Below are 16,436 nucleotides of genomic sequence, written 5' to 3'. Positions count from 1 at the left end.
GCCCATAATTTATACAGCGGGGGGGGGGTAGCGGGTTGGTTGTAGCATTACAGCTACATGTGTAAGTTGCGCTGCCAAGAAATAGTATAACATATTAGGCAGGGCTAATCCTCCTTCATTTTAAAGTCGCATAAGCGTCTTGAGACTTAGCCTAGGCCTGAACTGTCCCCATATAAAGCTTCTCAGTGTTGTGTCAATTGTCACAAAAGTTTTAGCTGAGACGCATACCAGGGAATAACGGATAAAGCGGTTTAGGCATGACACATTTTTTCAGCTGTATCTTTCCTACCGGCTTTTCCAAATGTAAATTTTTTTCTCCTAACCAGCTGATTTGATTGTCTACATTGTGTTTGAGGTATTGGCTATGGTCCTTTGTTACCTCACCCCTAGGTAGGTGAATTTGTCCACAACCTGCAGCCTACAGATAGCTGGTACCCAGTCAGGTCCAGGGGGGTCTAGTAGGAACAACATCGATTTGTAAGGGCTAACTTTCAGGCCAGATATTTCCCCAAAGTTTTGGGTTATATCCAGCAGTGCTGTTAGAGATGGCCCCCTATCTCCTTGGTACACAAGAGTATCGCCCGCATAGAGTTAGATCTTTTCCTCTAAGCCTCGGATATTGAAACCCACTATGCTAGTTGCTTGCCTAACTGCTTGAGCGAATGGGGGGGGACAGAGGAGAGCCCTGTCTGGTCCCCCTCACAATCTTAAAAGGGGTTGTCAAGTTAAGGTTCACTCTCAATGAGGCTTGGGGGAGTGGTAAAGTAGTTGAACCATTTTTTGATAGATTGGGCCTATGCCAAAATGAGTGAGAGTTTTCCATAAATATGGCCACTCGACGGTGTCAAAGGCTTTAGCTTTGTCCACGGATGCTATAGCCCTTTGACCCCGGTTATCATGGTTGGCTGTGAGATTCAGGAATAGCCGTCTAGTATTGAGTGCTACTGTTTTGCCTGGAATAAATCCGGTTTGGTCAGGGTTGATTAACATGGTGATTACTTTACTAAGTCGCTTGGCAGGTATTTTGGCCAGAATTTTGACATCTGCTGTGAGGAGGGAGATGGGTCTATATGACTCACACAGCTTCTGGTCCTTTCCTGACTTTGGCAGCAAGGCTATCGCTGCTTCATACATTGAGCCCGGCAACCTCCCCTCTGCCAGTGCTGCGTTAAAGGTTTCCAGGAGATGCGGTGACAAGGTTTTTACATGCCTTTTGTATACATCTATGGGAATCCCATCCACCCCTGGAGCCTTACCATTAGGGAAGGACTCAATTGTCATTACAATATCAGCTACTGTGATCTTTTCATCCAGAAAAACCCTATATTGGGGAGTCAGTATAGGGTTGTTCAAACCGTCTAGAAAGGTGTCAATCTCAGAAAGCAGTTTTTGCAGCTTCGAGCAGTAAAGGTCTGTATAAAATTACACCAGTGTTTGTTTAATGCCCTCAACATGAGTGATGGTATTGCCTGACATGTCCTGCAGCGCCGAAATTGCAGGTGGGGATGAATTCTGTTTTGCTAAGTGAGCCAGCATTTTTCCAGCTCTTTCCCCTTGTTCATATATTTGGGCCTTAGTAAACAACTTAATCTACATGCTTGCACACTCAAAACAAAAACGAAAACAATTTAACAAGAAGGTGGTTTGAAGAAGCAATTTTTACTATTGTTCAAAAAAACATTTTACATAGACAATGCCATACAACACATGGCGCAAGTTATACAATGTTAAAAAAGTAGCATAGAAAATTAACCACCCATTAGTTATATGCAGCAGCAAGAAATCAGCAAGGGAGCGGATACACCTACCAGAAAAATGAGAATGGCCCCAACGTTTCGGCACCAAGGCCCCTTGACAAACGTTAATGTTAAAGAAGTCGTGTATAGTAGCATCTAGTGTGGTTTCATTGTCTAATATTTTTAGCCAGATCGTTTTCAAAGACCATCTTGGCTTTCGAACCACACACTCCAATTGGAACACTATTTCTAAGGGTGCATGGTCAGAAATCCCCCTGGGGAGATACTGCGCTTTTGTAATTAATGGCAAGGTTGGGCTGTCCACCAGGGCTTAGTCGATTCTAGACAAAGACGTATGCGATTGTGAAAAACAGGAGTGCTGTTTAGTTTTAAGGTAAATATGCCTCCAAGCTTCTACCAGTTCCATCCCTTCTAGGATTCGCTGAAGGCCTTTGTCACCCCTGTGCACCGTTTGATCTGGCTTTACCATTTTGTTCTCCCATTGCAATTACCTTCGCATGTGGATATCTGGCCATACTCTGCGTTAGCTTTATTAGGCAATCCTCCTTAAATGGGGGAGGGACATATATATTCGCAAGGATTAGTTCCACATTATTGATGAAGCAATGTATGAAAATATACCTTCCCTTAATATCCGTCTCAATACTTTCCATCACAAAAGGGACTGTCTTGGATTAGAGAAGTACCGTAACTAGAGGGGGGCGGGCCCCCTCCGCACGGTCCATATTTCAGTGGTGGTCGGGCTGCCAGGGGGCTTTGAGGGGGTGCGGGCCCTGGCACTGGATTAGAGTGGAAACACCTGAGAAATAACAGGAGTGGGTAGAGTGGTAAGCCCAGCCCACCCACTGCTTTTTTAATGCTAAGGTTTTTCCTCCATTCAATATATACACGAATTGCAGCACTCCAATTTGGTATTAAAACCACTTTTATTCCAGAGGTAGCATAGTGACGTTTCGGATACAACAGATCCTTTTTCAAGCTAAAAACAAAGTGTCATTATCACTTCCTTTATACCCACAACACCTAGTGGCAATCATGTAACATTACATATATTGTATAATTATATATCACACTATCATTTTTGTGACTTTACTTATACGACAAATATGTCTCACATAAATTTAATAACCTGATCAAATCTTAAATCAAGATGATGACAGTATTATATCTTATCTTAATGGTATTGATTCAATCGGCAGTTTATTCTCTATATCAATAGTTCATTCAGCAGTCTATTCTGTATCACCATTCGGTATATCCTGTCGATGTTCTATAGGGGATAAGGAGTATAAGGAAATAAAAACAGTAATTAAAACAGAATAAATACTTATTAAAAACAATGAGTGACTGATCTATATTATTGTGCTTAGGTCATATTCTTTGTTCATACCCTTAGGGCTTAGAGTCTCAAGTCTACAAATCCAACTTGCTTCACACTTTAGTAATTTTATACGATCACCCTCTCTCCTGGGTTTTAAAACTTGTTGCAGTACTTGGAAACGCAACTGTGATACAGAATGACCCGCCTCAATAAAGTGCTGGGCTACAGGGCTTTGTTTCACTTTTCTCCTAATATCTGACTTGTGTTCCCCTACTCTATCTTTTAGTGGTCTAGTGGTTTGTCCCACATACATGAGTCCACAAGGACACTTTAAAGCATAGACTACATAGGAGGACAAGCAGGTATGATACCCTTTTATCTTAATTGCTGTACCTCTATGTGGGTGATAAACGGTATCCCCTTTTAGACAACTGTTGCAATGTTTGCATGACAAACAGGGAAAAGTGCCGTTTTTCTTCACTCCCAGAATTTCCTGCCTACACTTCTTCTCTGGGCCAACGTCAGCCTTCACAAGTCTATCTCTTAGAGACCATGCTTTTTTGTATGCAAGTCTTGGTGGTCTCTGGAATATATTCAAGCTAGGAAACTCTACACCCAATAGACGCCAATGCTTGCAAACAATTTTTCCAATATGGCTCGATAAATTATTGTATTTACTGGAGAAAAGCATTCTATCATCCTTCCTTTTTATAATCTTTTTCTTTGTGATCTGCCCAGTCATAGCTTCCCCTTTACATTTCTCCAGGGTTCTGCCCGGGTAGCCCCTATTTAGGAATTTCTTCTCCATTTCATTTAGTCTTACAGATAAGTTCTCTTTTTCTGAGACTATTCTCTTCACTCTCGAAAATTGTGATTTTGGAACTGATCGCTTTATGTGAGATGGGTGAAAAGAAGAATGTAATAATAGGGTGTTTTTGTCCGTTGGTTTCACATACAAATCTGTGGCTAGTCTACCTTCATGCTTGTACACCAAAACATCCAAGAAATTAATGCTTAGAGGATCATATTGTATAGTAAATTTTAAAGCTGGTAGATATCCATTCAATTCTCTATGAAAATCCAATAGGCTCGAATGTGGCCCCTCCCACAGCATAAAAATATCATCTATATAGTGATACCAAGCTTTACAGTGTCGCTGAAACAATAAATTTACACATATGTCTCCTCAAATAGATTTACAAAAATATTAGCATATGTCGGGGCCACATTCGAACCCATCGCCGTCCCACATCGTTGTTCATAAAAGGTGTCTTGAAACATAAAATAATTTTTCTTCAATATGATACATAAATTAATTATGAGTCTTCTTTGCGCACCATCCCAGCAGGGGTCCTCACCAATGCAATGTTCTACTGCCTCCACACCTCCTATATGGGGTATGTTAGTGTAAAGACTTTCAATGTCTAACATGACCAAGATTATCTCTTCTCCTACTTCCCTTATTGCTTGTAACTTACTTAGAAAGTGAGAGGTGTCCATATGTTTTTACATATGGACGTAATACTTTATCTAGAAACACAGCTATAGGGTTGAATACTGATTGTACACCTGCCACAATCGGACGTCCCGGAGGATTCTGTAAATTTTTATGAATTTTGGGCAGGATGTACAAAACCGGGGTTACTGGATTTGTTTGTTCTAAAAATACAGCCAATTTAGGTTCTAATACCCTATTATCCACTGCATTTACCAATATTTGTTTGATCAATTTCTGAATATTGGGTAGAGGGTCAAAGTGTAGTGGAGTATAGATATCCTCATTAGCTAACATCAACTTGATGGTAGTAATATAAAAGCTCTTATCCATCACTACCACTGCCCCTCCTTGGTAAAGGTGGCAGCCAGCCAGTCCTCTATGAAGTTCTCCGGCTTGTCCCTTTCGTTCTCTCTGGAAAGCCCACAAACCGCAGGTTGTTGTGGCCATACGTTGTAGTTCCTGGATGCGCTGTGGTAGTGGGCCACATGTATCCTCCAGGTCTCCTATGAGCTGCTCAGCTGCGGCGGTACGCTCCCTGAGGTTTTGTAGATCCTGTTTAATTATAGACAGGTCGAGTTTTTATTTAATTGGTGTTAGCACTTACTAGTGCATGTTTCCTTTGACTCCCTTATCTCCTGCAGTATCTCCTGCAACGTGTGTTCAGATGCCTATTGTGGGGAGGGAGGAGAGGGAGGCCTGCTAGCAGAGTTGCAGTCGCCATCTTGATTTTCCTCACGTGAAAATGTATCCAGCCGCCCTGCCGGAGAGGAGGCCCATTTCTGGGCTTTATTCTGCCCCATAAGGATTCTCTGAGGTAGCCGCCGCAGGTCCAGCTCTTCTGTAGCCGTTGTAGCAATGTTAAGTGCCCTGTAAAAACAGAATTATAGCCGCCCTGAGAGAGGAGCTCTACCCCATGCGTCTGCTCACATCATGCATTTGATCATTTCTGATCAATGCTCTGTAAGGCGACAAATGTATTGTTATTGCTACTTTTTATTTATTACTGGGGACGCTGCAGCCAGAGCACCCAGCAAGGAATACACGGAGCAGTGCAGGAGGGGTAAGCTGGGAGCGGTCTAATTGGTGTATTCATTGTTTAAATATAGGGGAAACCCATATTCATTTTATTCTGCTCCCACCCCCTGTACTCCTGTAAGGATAGCGAACAGTGATCCCAAGGGTTGTATCTCCTGCAACAGAAAGACATTAAGACATTAATTTGGTTCCTCCAAACTGGACCTCTCAAATAAATGGCCTTCACCAGACAGCAGGGCTAAGTGTATTTACATGTAAATCATGTAGTCATATGCCATAAGAATCACAGTAACAGACTTACAGTAGTGACATTGGTAGAACAGTTGCTAAACAGGCTAAATGGTTGGCTTGACACAGTTCTTTCATGTAAACAGCAATACTTAGTTGTCTGTGTTTACGGTTTTCTTTTTTTTTTTCTTTGTATAGGTTCTAAGAGAGGCTGAAAACTTGACGTCCTTTTTCTACTAACTAAAACCTGCCTAACTGCTTGGTGATGAAGACGATGAGCCCACCTGAAGCCTCTCCAATTCACCTTAGAGGAGGGGATAAATCCCTTCCTGACATTAAAGGTGGCAATTTAACCATTCCCTGGACTGACTTTGTATTTAGAGTTATTTTCTCCCTTGCTAAAAAGGTATCCAACCCCTTTTTAAAGTTATTTAGGGGCAGATTTATCAAGGGTCGAAGTGGATTCGAAGGAATTTTTGAGGTTCAAAAAGTTTGAATTTCGAAATAATTTTTTGGATACTTCGACCATCGAATAGGCTACTTCGAATCGAAGTAAAATTGTTCGACCATTCGATAATTGAAGTACTGTCTCTTAAATACTTTGCCAAATTAAAGCTGCCGAAGTGCTATGTTAGTTCAATTCAATTTAGGCCGCACTCACTTGTCTGCAATTTTGTTCCCGGGTGCACTTTTCCCACGTGTCCTTCCACACGAATATAACTCTTGTTAGGAATTCAAACGGGCAGCACTCCGATTAAAATAAAAGCCTTTATTTCTCACATGCCTCGCGCTGAAAATGAAGCTTTAAAAAGATTGACTAACAAAAAGGATTTAGTACTTAAAGCTGCAGACAAAGGGGGTGCAGTTGTTGTAATGACTAAGGAATACTATGTTGGTGAAATTCGGAGATTATTGGCAGATGAGACTACATATAAACAGCTAGCAGGTGATCCAGTTTTTGAGATTCAAAAGAAAATTCAAATGTTGGTCTCTGATGCTAGGCAATGTGAAGTGATTGATGGAGAACTGGCGGGATATTTGATACAGGACAAACCAGTGACTCCTGTGTTCTATGTCCTGCCTAAAATCCACAAGAACCTTAATAGGCCACCAGGGAGACCGATAGTGGCGGGCATAGACTCTATCTTTTCCCCTTTAGCCAGATTTGTGGACACAGTTATCAGAACATATGTCACCTCGCAGACCTCATACATACAGGATACTAGTGATTTTTTGAAAAAATTGGCATTAATTGAATTGCCTAGTGATGAGGTCTGGCTGGTCACATTGGATGTGGAGAGCCTCTACACCTCCATCCCACATGATGGGGGTGTAGAGGCGGTCCACATGTATTTGGAACAAGAGGAGACCCTTGATGGGGCCCAAAAAAATTTTGTACTAAATTGTCTTGAAATCATCTTACGATGGAACTACTTCATGTTTATGGATGAATTCTTTTTACAGATCAGGGGTACGGCCATGGGGTCGAACGTCGCCCCCTCCTATGCAAATATCTACATGGGAAAATATGAAGAAAAATTTATTTACACAAATTGGTGGTTTAAAAAGCATTGTCTAAAGTGGTTGCGCTTTATTGATGATATTTTTATGCTATGGAGGGGGCCTCGTTCGTCTCGATCAATTTTTTTGGGAGATTAATTCAGTGTGTACATATATCAAGTTTACAGTCCATGCTGATCCAAAAGAGAGAGCTTTCCTGGATACCAAAGTCTATATGTCTGATGGCAAATTGCAAACTGACTTATTCACCAAAGAGACAGACCGAAACACTCTTACACTTTTCTTCCTTTCATCCACTCCAGACAAAAAATTCACTTCCCAAATCCCAATTGTCCCGGGTAAAAAGGATAGTGTCAGATGAGGGACTGGCACAAATAAGAATGGAAGAGATGACTGAGAAATTTATAAGTAGAAAATATCCTAGAAAGGTGGTGCAAAGTCAAAAAGATAGATTGGAACAATTGGATAGAAACAGCTTACTGACTAAAACAGTTAAAAGAGAGATGTCTAGAATTCCGTTTGTATCGACATATAACACATTGAGTAGTCAGATTGGAAAAATCCTAAAAAAACATTGGAGTGTTTTACAAACAAATCTAGGGGAGATATCCAGCTTTCAGAATCCACCGGTGATGTCTTACAAGAAAGCTCGCACTATTGGATCTATGTTAGTAAAAGCTGACATTGGTTCAGAAACAAAATGTAAACAGACAGTGTTACGTCCAATTAAAAAAGGTACTTTCCCTTGTTGTATGTGTAATTGTTGCTACAATGTTCAAAAAGGTGAAGTGATTTATCACCCGAGAAATGGAGTCCCTATTCCTATCTCTGGCCAATATACGTGTACAACTACATTTGTAGTGTATGTAATTAAATGCCCGTGTGGCTTGGTATATGTCGGACAGACATCACGTATGGCCAGGGATAGGATTAGGGAACATAAATCTGCTATTAAAAACAAAAAAATCGAACAACCTGTTGCGAGACACTTTACAGAGATGGGTCATGCTGTTAATCAGTTAAAATTCCAAATAGTGGAGACAGTACAAAGGATGAGAAGGGGTGGTAATCGCCTAAAAAAACTACTGTACAGAGAAGCCTGGTGGATTCGGAAGTTGGATAGTCTGTCACCAAATGGATTGAACATGGAATATGACTTGGTTCCTGTTTTTAGATAACTTAATGGTTTTAACATTGTTTTAATGTCCTTCCCTTTTTTCACAGTTTTTTCACAGTTTTTTATCTCGATACAATGTGGCTACATAGAGAATGGAACATTATAACAAGATAAGTGAAGTCTGTATCGTTTTTGTGATATATTGTTTCTTTACCTGTACCAATGTCAATGAAGCACTAGGTGGTGCTGTGTTGTGTTAGGATAAAAGGAGGAAATGTACACATGTCAATTAGCTTGATAAAGAGCCAGGCGGCTCGAAACGTTGCTCTGCTGTTGCCCTGCATGTGAGAAATAAAGGCTTTTATTTTAATCGGAGTGCTGCCCGTTTGAATTCCTAACAAGAAGTGCTATGTTAGCCTATGGGGACCTTCTAGAGCATTTTTCTACGTTTTTTAAAGTCGAAGTAAAATCATTTGATTCGAAGGATTTAATCTTTCGATCGAAGGATTTAACTTCGATCGCAGGTTTGTGAAATTCAATGAAAAATCCTTCGACTTCGATATTCGAGTATTTCAATTAGATGGTCGAACTTTGAAGTATTTACCGCTTCGAAATTCGACCCTTGATAAATCTGCCCCTCAATGTAGCTCCATTTAACCTTTTGGTTCAGCACTCTTCCCCTTTTCTTCCTCAGATTACATTATGTGTTATTATAACCCACCCCCCATTGTCACCTCTGGCTTTGAATCAAGACCTACTCTGCTCAGGTGCAACTTGGGTTTTAACATGTGGAATTAGGCGCACAGCATTCTGATTAAAACGTTAGAATCCAACAAAAAGGAATGCTGTTCTTTTGGTATCAGCACTAGAATCCATGACAGCCACTCAATATTAAAAGAACTGAATCTCAACATTGATTCAGATGTCATCGAAAGTCTTCAGGAATTTTCCTGTATGAGCAACAGCAAGCAGGACCATCCTTCGTCATCATGACCTGGAGGTGGGCATTAAAAATACTGTTTCTATTTTTGCAGATGATACTAAACTGTGCAGAACTATAGGTTCCATGCAGGATGCTGCAAACTGGAAAATGAGGTTCAACGTTGATAAATGCAAGGTTATGCACTTTGGCAAAAATAATATAAATACAGATGCAATCACAAAGATTCTAATGTCTTGTTTGGCTGCAGGGTTCCTTTATCTGAGCCCATACCCAAGTTCATTCCTGCTTTTAAGTGCCCAGCCTGGGGCCCCAGATAGCTCCCCAAATGTCCTATTTTCTTGGCAGCGAAAACATTTTGAGCCATGATGCCATGATGGAGTTCCTAAGCCGCGGGGATCAAAGAAATCCCACTTAGGAGCACACAGAGCTGCTCTCTTACTTCTCTATAAAGGGTGCAGGAACTAGGAAATGCCCACTTCATATACCCGCCAGCACTAGCCATTCATACACGCTACGCACCAAAGGAAAGCGCTCAAGACAGGTAACTAAATAAAGCGGTAGAGGAAGTAAAAGCCACGTTTTACAGGAACACGAGCGGAAGATGGCCTCTACAGTGAGGAGATTGGGTTGCTAGGCAACGAGCCAGACCCGGCTATCTGCGGAGCGCGCGAAAAAGCTACGTGCCAAAACGCTAGGAGGAGTAAGATGTCATGATGCAAATATAATATTCAGAGCAAGCTCACCAAATTTCGTTGTTGGCTTCTTCCACAGGTATTCTGTGTATAATACCCAATAGTTCAATGCATTCAGTAGTTTGTGGAACAAATCCAGGGCAGCAACTTGTCTGCAAAGTTCTTTATTGGGAAGCTGAGTTACAGTAACTCAGCTTCCCAATAAAGAACTTTGAAGACAAGTTGCTGCCCTGGATTTGTTCCACAAACTACTGAATGCATTAAGATGTCATGATGTCATGCCCACTGCAGGGACAGCGCGTATTACAATGCGGTACCCGACAGAGGCAAGAGCTCTTGCTTTCCATGCGACAGCACAGTTAAGCGGTACAGTGTGTCCTAAGGCCGCAGCCAACACTTTACCAGGCTAATAAAAACTACTGATCAGTAGGGGAAAGCCTATTACAGCCGGGAGGTCTCAATAGGAACCGTGAGTAAACGTGGGTAGGACTGCAGAGGCAATGGAGGAGACTGACTCATTAAAGGAGATCAGGGAACTAGCACAATCAGCTAAAAAACAAAGGAAACCAGATAAGCTGCCTAAATGTAAGCTGTGCAAACACTCCCTAAGGAATTCAGAGCGGGGTTATTGCTCAGACTGCAAGCCAAACCCAAAAGTAGCAGATATTACAGAACCTCATGTCCTGTCACCACAAATCAATCAGGCCCAGCCTTTACTAGACTTACAATCATTACCAAACACCCCTCAGCGGCCTACCGATGAGAGCCCTATACCACTACCCTGGGAAAATGAACCTACCACATCAGGTCAGGTACCAGCACAAATTGGGAAATTCCTCCAATGGATTATGAAAACCGTACAACCAAACCCAACAGGAAAAGGGGCACAGAGCTGTGCAAGATAACAGAAAGCGCAGGGCTGCCACTACACTGACTCCTTCCTCAGACTCTGAGGAAGGACTGCTTTCAGATTCTGAGGGAGAGAATACACCGGGTCAGGATTCAGAGAGTTCAGACCAATAACACTCCCAGTCAGACTCAGAAGAGGGAGGGCCATCAGCCGCGACCCCTGAGGTGTCTAAAAAACTTCTGAGGAAGCTGCATTTAAAGACCCTCAATGGGTAAATGGGTATGTGTCTTTGCACAGCACCACGAGTCTTTACCAAGGTCCTGACTCCCATAGTGGCATACCTGATATCTCTTAGAGTACATGCAATTCCGTATCTCGTCGATTTCCTCATAAAAGCATCCACAGCAGCGCAGGCAACCAGGGATACCAACCTCTGCCTCAAGGTGCTAGCACAACACGGCTGGCTAATCAACCACAAAAAGAGTTCACTCTCCCCAAGCCAGACAATTCTCTTCTTAGGCCTCTTCTTTGATTCAAAGACAAAAAAGTTACATCTACCTCGAGACAAGGCCAACACACTGATAAGAACAGCCCAGTCCCTCAGAACCAGGGAAGGGATTTCTGCAGAGTACTGTCTACGACTTCTAGGGTTAATGGTAGCAGCACTGGAAGCCGTACCCTTTGCCAGATTCCATCTCAGACCCTTACAGCACAATTTCCTCCAATACTGGAACAAGAACCACAAAGACTTACAACAAAGAATCCCCATTTCACAGAACACCAGAGACAGTCTACTCCGGTGGATAAGAGAGGAGAACGTCTTACAGGGCAAAAGTTGGGCGAGCACTACTTGGGAAGTAGTGACCACGGACGCCAGCCTAAGGGGATGGGGAGCAGTATACAAGGAAATGACACTCCAAGGAACTTGGTGCAGGGAGGAGAGCATGCTACTTATCAATATCCTCAAACTACATGCAATAACTTTGGCACTAGAAGGGTCATCAACAGTCTTGCAAACCAGATTAGTTCAAGTACAGTAGGACAGTGCAACAGCGGTGTCATATGTAAACAAACAGGGAGGCACTCACACCAGGTCAGCAATGCTGGAGGTCTCACGAATACTAACCTGGGCAGAAAATACAGTAACAAACATTTCAGCAGTCTTCATACTGGGGTGGAAAACTGGGAAGCAGACTACCTGAGCAGAACATCAATTGACCAGGGGGAATGGTCGCTAAATCCAGAGATCGTGCTTCAATTAACCTGCAGGTGGGGGACACCAGAGGTGGACATGCTAGCATCCAGACACAACAGAAAGCTACCACTATACTGCGCCAGAACAAGGGCAGCACTATTGAACCCCCTAGTGGTACCACTAGCAATTCTACCAAGAATAATCAAGAAACTGAAACAGTCCAATGCAACCACAATTATCATTGCTCCGGACTGGCCAAACAGAGTGTTGTACATAGACCTCGTAGAATTGTCAATCGCCAAACCGTGGCGATACACAACTCATAGCGGATCTGCTCACACAGGGTCCAATCAAACATCCAAATTTAGCTATGCTCCGATTGACTGCGTGGCTATTGAAACCGCATATTGGTTAGGACAGGGTTTCTCATGGGGCGCAATAGACATCATATTATAGTCCCGAAAACAATCGACGATGAGAACATACTACAGGGTCTGGAGAACTTTCATAGTTTGGTGTAGACTCAAGCGCATTAACTGGGAAACAACAGCCACTACGGAATTAGTAGAATTCCTGATGGAAGGGTTGCAAAAGGGACTAGGAATACGCACACTAAAGGCACAGGTGTCCGCACTGACAGCACTGACACATATCAAATGGGCAGATCATCCCACGGTACAGAAATTAATCAAGGGTGTGACCAAAGCCAGACCTCCTCTTAGGGAACCACTACCAACATGGAGCTTACCTCTAGTCCTTGAAGGACTCCAACAACCACCTTTCGAGCCAATTTCGACATGTGAACTTAAGTGGTTATCCCTAAAAGTTACCTTCTTGATTGCCATTACATCAGCGAAAAGAGTATCTGAGTTGGCAACAACACCAATTAGGACCGCTTCAACTCACCACCACTTGGCTGCTTCCCTGTGATGTCGGGTGCTCAGTCCGCAGTGTCCCCACTGCCACAATTGTATACACGAACAGATGGACGGCACTCCGATAAGAAACAGGTTTTTTTATTGCTGGGCACTGTGGAAATACATAGGCCTTACGCGTTTTGGGAACACCTTCCCTTAATCATAGGCTTCATATGATTAAGGGAAGGTGTTCCCGAAACGCGTAAGGCCTATGTATTTCCACAGTGCCCAGCAATAAAAAACCTGTTTCTTATCGGAGTGCCGTCCATCTGTTCGTGTATACATATCTGAGTTGGCAGCTCTTTCATGCAAAGAACCATGGCTTACAATACACCAAGATAAGTGATACTCAGAACTACACCAGGTTTTCTCCCAAAAGTAGTAACAGAACGTCACATGAACCAGGATATAGTTTTACCATAATTTTGTCCAAATCCATCAAACGAAAAGGAAAAACAACTACATAAGCTGTATGTGGTAAGAGCACTATGCATTTACCTCAAAAGATCTAAGGTAAACAGACAATCAGACTCTCTCATTGTTTCATATTCCACAACATACAAAGGCAAAGCGGTGTCAAAAAGGACTATAACCCGTAAACAAAGTTTATGATAAGAACAATATACGCAGACCCTTTGCAATAAAAGCCCATTCTACAAGGGCACAAAGTACATTGTGGGCTCTGCAGAATATGGCAACAGCAGGACAAATCTGCCAAGCAGCAAATTGGGTATCTCCCAATACATTCATCAAGTTTTATAATTTAAATGTTTACCCTTCTCAACAGGCCGTGTTTGGACGAAAGTTCTACAGGCTGCAGTAGCACAGTAATTAAAAAATCAGAACACAAATTTAAATTACCCACCCAGATAGGAGACAGCTTTTGGACGTCCCATAGGTCTGCACTGACAGGAGGGCCGACTAGAGAAAAAGGGATTTTATACTCACCGTAAAAACCCTTTTTAGTAGGCCCGAACTGTCAGTGCAGTAAGTCCCACCCAGGCTGATTTTATTATGGGCACATGGATCTCTTTCTCGCTATCCTTTCTACCTGTGTCTCTTGGCCTTCCTTCTATCTGTACTATCTCCACCAACTGAGCTTGACAACAGAACTGATGTGAGGAGGTGGAGACAAACCATATATACAGTGGGAGGGACCAGGAAGTACCAAAACTCAATTCTCTGTCCTGCCTCCAGAGGTGAATGAAGACATAACTCATAGGTCTGCACTGACAGTTCGGGCCTACTAGAAAGGGTTTTTATGGTAAGTATAAAATCCCTTTTTCACTCTAATTCTGTCACCCATGCACACATTATACAAATCAAGTTTCTCTCTATGGTACTATGTAACATAGGTCTGGGCAAATTACCCTTATCCTGCAACTGAATCTCTGGTATGCAATGTGTAGGGAGAGGCTACTGGGATGGACTGGCCATGCATGTACTTGGAGTCTCCATTGTCTTATCAGTGCTCTGCATTCCATAGTATTTAGCCCTTCCTTGCCTGTTTTCTATACATGCAAGATCTACCTGGCCTCTGAATTAACCTTTATCTCCAGAGGCAGTTTTCTTTCCTTTCCCTATGACCTTTTTTTCTGGTTAGAGATAAATGTGCCACTGTTCTGATACCACCCAATCCTGGCACCTACCCCGTGCCCAAAATATAGCAGGCTGCGGCCAAAGTAGCCGCAAACCCCATTCAGTTTTATGTCTGCTCTGTATGTCTGATCTGCTAATGTGTTTGAGAATCTCTGGCTGCCTCTAATCTCTTAGTCCCACTCCTACCTATCATTCCCTTTCGGGCTGGACTCCACAAACGCTTTTGGTCGGATCAACACCCGCCGCAAAACGCACACGACAAGTTGGATGGAGTCACACATGTAAAGATATAATTGGACTGAATTTAAAGTCAGAGTTAACAACTACACAATCCAACTGTCGGATAAAGACGCTGCTTTCTGCGTCCACATCCGACAGTCACGTCGGATGTAATATTGTTACCTCTGACTTTTCATTCTGTCCAATTATATCTTCACGCATGCAACTCCATCTGACTTGTCACATGCGTTTTGTCGGCGAGCTTCAATCCAACCAAAAACGCTTGTGAAGTCCAGCCCTTACTTCTCCACGTCAGTGCTGGAAATTGCATTTTTTTTTTTACTTTTTGGTTCAAAAATCAGCTATAGGTTCACGTGAGCCATCACCCCATGTAGTTAAGTTCTTAGCAGACTAGTAACTCACACATTTGCTTTCATTACGAGAATTGCAATAAAGATGAATGCACATGTATGGATTATTACAATGGAGAGTAAATTAAATTTAGATGTTGGGCTAAGATTTTTTGAACGCTTAATGCCTCAGATCTGAAGCAGGCAGCAGGGGGCACTGCACTACTGTATAATCATTTCACTTTGCTATTTCCCAGCAGAGAAAGTTAAAAGGGCATATGTTCAGATAACTTTTTATATAAAGCTACTTGTAAACACAGCAATGTACATTTGTATAATACAGTAAAAATACTATCCCTCTGTCCCTAGATTTTCTTATGTCAATTTAGAAATACAGAACTCTCTGAAACCATGTTAAGCATTCATCGATTATAAGCAACCAAATACCCAGCCTGCTGCTCTGAGATTCTTCTGCCCAGCAAAGGATATACATATATATATATATATATATATATTCTATATCTAAATGCTCTGCCTGTTTCAGGTGCCAATGATCCTTTAACGTCTCTGCTAGGCAGTGGCGGAACTACCGGCTGTGCAGTAGGTGCAGCGGCACCAGTATCCGCGCGCCTGCACCCCCAATGGGGCCCGCATCCCTTAAGAGTAATTGCATGTATTCACGTGTGGCGTTCAATAGAGCGCTGCCCATGATATCACAGTTCTGCAGGCCTAAGGCCGATTGAACTGATTGCGTCCAATCGAGCCCATTGCCCCTGGTGGCCCTCCCGCACCTTCTCTCTGATGGAATCGGCTTCACTTTATTTCTTTCTGTGAGGTTTGCTTTTTCTCCTGCAGCCATTCCCTCCGTTCTTAAAAAATGAGATAGCATCGATTTGTAATTAACGATCCTTCGTGATTACAGGGGCCATATGTCACGACATAAATAAACCTGCCCATAATAGAATTCTTTTAGTGCTGTTGCAATGGGTGCTTATCTGTGTTGTGTCTCCCTGTCTGCCTCCAAATTCTGCGGTTATAGAAAGCATTTGACTGCTGGTCGGATCGTAGGCTTTTCTAATTGCAGAGTTGAGTCATGAGGATTTAAATAAGATAACGTGAGCACCTACAGTCATGCACCAATTCACCTATTGCTTTAGGTTGTGTATGTAATGTAACTGGCAGAGAGGCCTTGCA

The 16,436-nt window shown here is 42.5% G+C and overlaps 1 protein-coding gene and 1 long non-coding RNA gene across 6 annotated transcripts in view; both read left to right on the top strand.

The window, feature by feature from the left end:
• The window catches only part of LOC108700957, a 34,024-nt gene extending 27,827 nt beyond the window's left edge, over positions 1 to 6,197 (top strand). For 4 of the 5 annotated variants that reach the window (XR_005964257.1, XR_005964258.1, XR_005964255.1 and 1 more), the window contains one exon: positions 6,038 to 6,197. This is a non-coding gene — a long non-coding RNA (uncharacterized LOC108700957). Of the gene's footprint in view, positions 1 to 3,364; positions 3,441 to 6,037 lie in introns of all 5 variants that reach the window. The other variant, XR_005964256.1, reaches the window with a different exon arrangement.
• Positions 1 to 16,436, top strand: part of LOC108701997 (traf2 and NCK-interacting protein kinase) — a 1,005,599-nt gene that overhangs the window by 408,494 nt on the left and 580,669 nt on the right. The window lies entirely within an intron of this gene.

The sequence above is a fragment of the Xenopus laevis genome, chromosome 9_10L (genome assembly GCF_017654675.1).
Source record: "Xenopus laevis strain J_2021 chromosome 9_10L, Xenopus_laevis_v10.1, whole genome shotgun sequence".
Classification (NCBI taxonomy): Eukaryota; Metazoa; Chordata; class Amphibia; order Anura; family Pipidae; genus Xenopus; species Xenopus laevis.
The sequence above is the reverse complement of the archived record's forward strand: the minus strand, read 5'-3'. Positions and strand labels throughout refer to the sequence as shown.